We start from the raw sequence: 6293 nt of genomic DNA on the forward strand, positions 1-6293 counted from the left end.
GTTATTTGGCAATCACGGTCGCGGTTGCATGTTTGTAAAAGGATTTAGATGGATACCACAATTTTAGGACTTTTTTTTTTTTTTATCAGGCTTATGGACATATTTATACTAGTTTAATTCTCACTGAAAGGCGAATGACATAATTGTTAGGTAAGGGCTCCAGGTTACCTTAAATTTAAAATGTGCCATAGGTTATCTTGATTCACCAAACTAACTAAAATTACTTTCCCCAGGGTCTACCTTTACCCAAGATGGTTGAACTGCCTCATGTCAGGCTGAAGGGCAGGAGGTTCAGGCTGCCCATTTGAGGTAAGACCGTACCAGATATGAATTGTTAAGAGTCCTGTTTAAACTAAATTAACTTTCATAACTCCTATGAAATAAATAGCATTGAATCTGAATACCGATTTTAGTTAAAAATACTAAATACATTTTAAACACATTGGTGAAAAGCCTAATGAATGAAAGTTAAATTTTGAAAATCTTGTTCATACTTCAACTTTATAATTGTTGTAGTACAGTTAATTGTAAGCCTGCCTTAAAAAGTTCCTTTAGCTCCTGAATGTATTTGAAAACTTAACCTTGTACAAGAATCAATCTATATGGGAACCTTAGTTCTATTAGGTAAGAGATTTAGACATTGCTTCGTGAAAAGGACTTTTCTTATTTACTTAGCATAAGACTAGGATTTAATCTCGCATAAAACTAGGATTTAATCTCGCAACTTGCTTGCGTAATGTTGTTAATACTTTGAAATCTGATGGATGTTTTTCACCTTACTTTTTGAAGCACTTTTTAGCTTTTGTTAACTTGTTTAAATCAATCCTCCACTGAAGTCCAGTGAACTACTACTCGGGCGGATCCATATCAATCATCCAACGAAACATTTTCATTAACTTGTATAATTCTTTGATTGTAGCATCTTCCAAATCATATGATCTTGTGAAAAGTAATGTCTTTAGTTTCTTAAATTCAATTGCTCCCTTTAGGTTCTTCATTTCAGTTGGCGGTTTATTAGTTTTAAGGTAAAGTTCCTATTTCTCGTAATAGTGGAAACAATTTAATCTGATTGTTATTTAGCCAGTTCTAAAACTTGCTCCTAATTGATGCCTGCTAGACATACTTATAATAAAGGCTTTTAAATTAGAAAAGTTAGAAGTGTATAGGTTCTAGTTCGTCTTGTGAACCATTGAAGATGTTTGCTATGATGGCTTCGGTGGAATACTTAGTTTAGCTTTGGTTAATTCTAATTGGTGATCGAATAGCACCCACTTCACACAAGTAACTTGGTAATAAAAGATAAAACGAAAGGTAAACTTTTAATCTTTATTCAATTCTGAAATTTTTTATTCCTGTAAATCTAAATATTCACTTTTGCAGGTGTGAGAGACGTGCCATTTTACTAAATAGAGGGTCTTTTGTAGCAAACAGACCCAAGCATTGGAAATCTTGGATAGATCCTATTATACGGTAGATGGTGAATCTGAAAGCAGTTGTGCAGTATGGAATACATGGTAAGGGGATTCATATTCAGGTATAAGCTGGACACTAGTAAATTCACTTTAACTTCACTAATCACAAATTAGCTAGTAGTTAATAGCAGTCTAGTATGAGAATGTAAGTAGGAATTTGAACTAAGTTCAAACCTGCATCTTAGTAGAGGTATGGATAGTTGAATAGAATGGTCGACAGAACTGTAACTTATTCTTAATTTGCCATATTTACTATAAAATTTCCTATGGTAGATGATATTGGAGTATAAAATTAAAAATTTAAAATTGAATGTGGTCGAGGTTAAACCAAACTAGCAATCATTTTTATTATAAAACCAAAGAATCAATTTTGATATTAGTATGCAATGAAATATTTTTCTAGCTTAATACTATTTTTCACAGGTTTATTTTAGTGATTGTGTAATTTTGTTTTTACCAGCAAATTTATTAATTTGGCTACTTAATGTAATCACCAAGTGTAGTTTAAAATTTCATAGTCATTTAATATTTTCTGTATGCAATTGAGTAAAATTTATTTGAAGGCTTAATGTAACTTTAACTTTCATTTTGTTTTAGGCTAAAATTTTTTACCTTCATCAAAGCTTGTTTTAGGCAAAGTTTTATTGTAAATTAGGTTCTTTTAGGCAAAAAAAATAACCTACATTAGTTTGTTAATGTTTTAATCATTTTTAATGATTTTGTGGGTTCAAGTTTTAGCTTGCTTCAGAGATTTTGGAGTTTTGAGTTTTAACGTTTTTTTTTTTTGTAGAATTTTAGGTTTTTAGTTTTTTACATTTTGCAGTTTTAATTTTTTTTAATTTTATGGTTTTAGCTTTTTTTTTTTTACATTTTGCAGTTCTAACCTTTAGGTATTGGGGTTTTAAGTTTTGACCTTTAGGTATTGGGGTTTTAAGTTTTGACCTTGGGGTTTTAAGTTTTGACCTTGGGGTTTTAAGTTTTGACCTTGGGGTTTTAAGTTTTGACCTTGGGGTTTTAAGTTTTGACCTTGGGGTTTTAAGTTTTGACCTTGGGGTTTTAAGTTTTGACCTTTAGGTATTGGGGTTTTAAGTTTTGACCCAGTTTTTAGATTGAACATTAATCTTCATTTAAATCAACTTTTCTTATGTTAAGTTTTTTTGCTTATATGATGGCATTAAATTCTAACTTGGATTTTTAATATCTGCATTTTCATTTGTTGAAAGTCTTGTTTGGGGTAAATATCAATCAGACGGACTTGGGGTAAAGTCCTACGATGAATTTAGGATGGTTGCATGAACCCGTGGTATACTTGTAGGTTGACAACTGTCTAGATTCTTTGAAAAATAGATTCTTTGAAAAACAGATCTGATAACTGGAGTTTGAATTTTACTTTGTTCTGATAACTGAGTTCAAGAGGTATACTTTGATCTGGTATCGAGATTTTGTTCTATAATCTGGTAACTAGTTTGAGCAAGGTATAGTTTTGGCTTAAACTTTCAGCATGTAACCATGGAGTATGTTAGGTTTGACTTGGTCATGGTAAGATGGAGTATGTTAGCTTTGACCTGTGGCATGTAAAGATGGAGTATATAATCTTTGACTTGGGAATGGCAATAGTTGTCTGTCAAGTTTTACTTAGATATGGTAAGATTAGTCTTTGGTTACTTCCAACCGGCCAAGATTTAGTTAAGACTTCAGATCTGGTCTGGTCAGTTTTAGGTGTGACTCCTAAAGTTGCTTCTAATTGTGCAAAGGCTGTATTTAGGTTTGATTTATCTGCAAACAGCACTTTGACTTTTCATCTTCAGACAATGGTCTATCTTTTCTATTGGCCCTATTTTCATAAGTAACATTTTAGGTTATTGTTAGACTAGGTATAATTAGCAAGTGATAAGTTTAAATATTTGAATTTTATCAAATTCATCTGGTGAATTACTTCAAGTTAAACTAAATATAATTGATAGTGTTAGATCAGCTGATGCTGTCACTAGGCAATTAATGTTTTATGAGTTTTCTTTGCTTAAATTGTTTCTGAAAACTTAAACTTGGATAACCAGTTTCTAAAATGTACAGTTTCAGATATTGCAGACTATAATTTATTAATATACTACTAGTTATTAAAGGTTATTCAAGCTTCTAAACACCTAGTTGTATAAAGTTTAAAAAGCTGTTTGGAGTTTTAAACTGCTGTAAAGGTTAAGAGTACATTAGTGTTGCAGTTTTTTAGGAATATTATTTTTGATTCAGTGGTTAGTCTTAATACTGAAAATTGTATATACATCAAATCAGCAGCACAAAATATTAACTTGTTGCTCTTTCAGATTCTAATGGTGGACTTTTGGTTAATCCTGGAGCTTTAAAGGTGGATTATGGTAAAACTAGAGACATCTATTTTGGAAAACACTTCTAAAATCTCTTCCGGAAAACTACGCTAGAAAAACTCCCCCAGAAAAACACTATTCTAGAAAAAATTGACAAAAACGCTGCCAATATAAAATTGTTTGCGACCATGTACTGTACTATTAGTACCTCTGCTGCTTTAGGTGATCATAATTTGTAGGTTTTGTCCAGGTATGTTGGGTCAGTAATGAAATTTGGTCTAGTAAGGAAAAATTAGTTGCCTAACCTTTTTAATGCTTACTTGGTATGTTGAGTTGAAGTAATTCAACATTTTTGGTCACTTACAATTGATGTAACTAATTTAAAGTTTGTGTCATGCTGACCATTCACTTAAAAGGATATTTAAATTTAATGCTGTAATTTACTTGTATGATTGGTAGGAATAGCCCTTTGGGCTATGGAAATTGATACTCTAATATAAATTAATACTTTATATAGCTGCATGTGCCAATTTCTTTGTAAAGTAGCTACAACCCTATACAAAGTAGTTCTATTTAAAAAAATATTAGTTTATATTTGGTTAGTACAGAGTGCCACTTTTGCAATTGCAGTCATTTAGGGACATAACCGCATTATTTAGTAGGTGCAGTTGCTTAAAAACTTCCTACTTTACCAGTGTCCTTGCTTGATTTTTTCTAAAATTTTGCTTTGAAATTTAAACTTTTACCATTAATTATCTACAGGGTATATCCCTAGTTGATCTTAGGCCCTGAATGGCCTCAAAAGCCTTAGCTTGGTTTATTTAACTTGGATCATTCCAATCCAATATGAGTACTAGCAATAATTTGTATTTATAAGATTAACCAATTAAATTTTGAAGCTTGCATAAGCATAAGACACCGAAGTGTCAAATTTTTTAAGTGCTAGTTGAAGTGATGCAGTTGCATTTATAGCAAATGTTGAATATAGTAATTGACATTTTATATTAATGTATTATATTCATGTAATGTATAATTTATATTCTGATTAAAATTCAATAAAATCTATTAAAATGTGTAGTATTTTTAATCAAATCTGAAATACTTGGAACTTATGGTGTTTCCATTTCCAGGTTATACTTGAAAGTCTACAGTAAATTTCTAATAGATGCTCTTGAAGGGAGAACCGGAAAAATTACTTATAAAGCTACACTATCTGGACGTATCTTTAACATGAGTATCTTTTGGATTTTCTTATATTAATCGGTTTCAAGGGTGGAAATTATAGATACAACGGTAAGAGTTCTCAAATTAAAGTTTGATTACATAAAATTCTGATAATGGGTAACTGTTTTTGGTTAATTAGTTACTTAAAACTTTATATTTTTTTCTTGTAGCTTAATCCTGCTACCATGATTATTTATATAGCACATAGGGCCATTCATCTATAGTAAATTTGAAATTTTCAACTTACTCAGGTTACATAATCATTCAAGGAATAGGGGTGTCAACTAAGTATATATTTCGGAATTAAGTATAACTCTGTAAAAATGTTGCATCTACAAGTAAACTCCAGAAGTGAATTCTAATAGCACTTTATTTGTAACTATTGTGACTTTTGGTTTTACATACTGTTTAATTTCTATTTGAGTGTTTAGTTACTTCAATATTAGTGGAACTTGGCTTCGTTACTAGAAATATTAATTTTTCCAATTAATGAAAGCTTTTAAGATTTAAATTAACAATTAGTTTACCAGAGGATTACATTTATTTTTCAGTGTTTTGTTCTTAAATTTGCCCTAATTTTAAAATATTCCTAATATACTAAGTAAAAAGCACTACTAAAAAACTAATAAATTTCATGTTATCAGATTATACCTAGTTATTTTCTAAAACTGGGAAAATAGGAATGTTAATTTACAATGCAAGGGCAGACATTACAAACCTTATACTGTACTATATTTTATAAGGTTCATATTTTTAAATTTACCAAATTTTATAGACGCTAATAATTACCTCTGGAGGAATCTGCAAATATACAATATATTTTAAATATTTTCAATGCTGTTAACTATTGTACTGAAGTGATAGTTTAGTGCTGTCCATAAATTGACATGGCTAAATCATTGAATATAAAAAATTATGGTTTCTTGGTGAGTAAACCACAAGCTTCATGCAATCAGCAAGGCCTAATTTACCAGTGTAACTAAGTTTTACCCCATGTATTTTGGCCGGAATTATCTCGATTGTGGCACTGCCAGTTTTTAGTAAAGTACATGAATCAAATCTAAAGGGCAAACCGCCTCACTGCAGTGTTCTTGGTTCTGTCAATGAAAGAATAAATTATGCCACTATTCTAGTATCTTGTTTAGCCCTGCATCAACCTGAAACTTTTGTATCCTGCCCTACAGTAGTTAACTGCATCGGTTTCAATATTTGTACAATATCTAGAAATTTAAAATCTTATTGATCGGTTAGTGTGCTTGAAAAATTTCAGATTCGG

At 30.8% G+C, this 6293-nt stretch overlaps 1 long non-coding RNA gene across 1 annotated transcript; it reads left to right on the plus strand.

The window, feature by feature from the left end:
* Positions 1-231: 231 nt before the first annotated feature.
* LOC137642286 (uncharacterized) lies at positions 232-4866 on the plus strand. Its single transcript, XR_011044727.1, has 3 exons — positions 232-309; positions 1381-1514; positions 3794-4866. It is a non-coding gene; the product is annotated as an uncharacterized lncRNA (long non-coding RNA).
* The last annotated feature ends 1427 nt before the right edge of the window (positions 4867-6293 follow it).

The sequence above is a fragment of the Palaemon carinicauda genome, chromosome 6 (genome assembly GCF_036898095.1).
Source record: "Palaemon carinicauda isolate YSFRI2023 chromosome 6, ASM3689809v2, whole genome shotgun sequence".
In the NCBI taxonomy this organism is placed as follows: domain Eukaryota; kingdom Metazoa; phylum Arthropoda; class Malacostraca; order Decapoda; family Palaemonidae; genus Palaemon; species Palaemon carinicauda.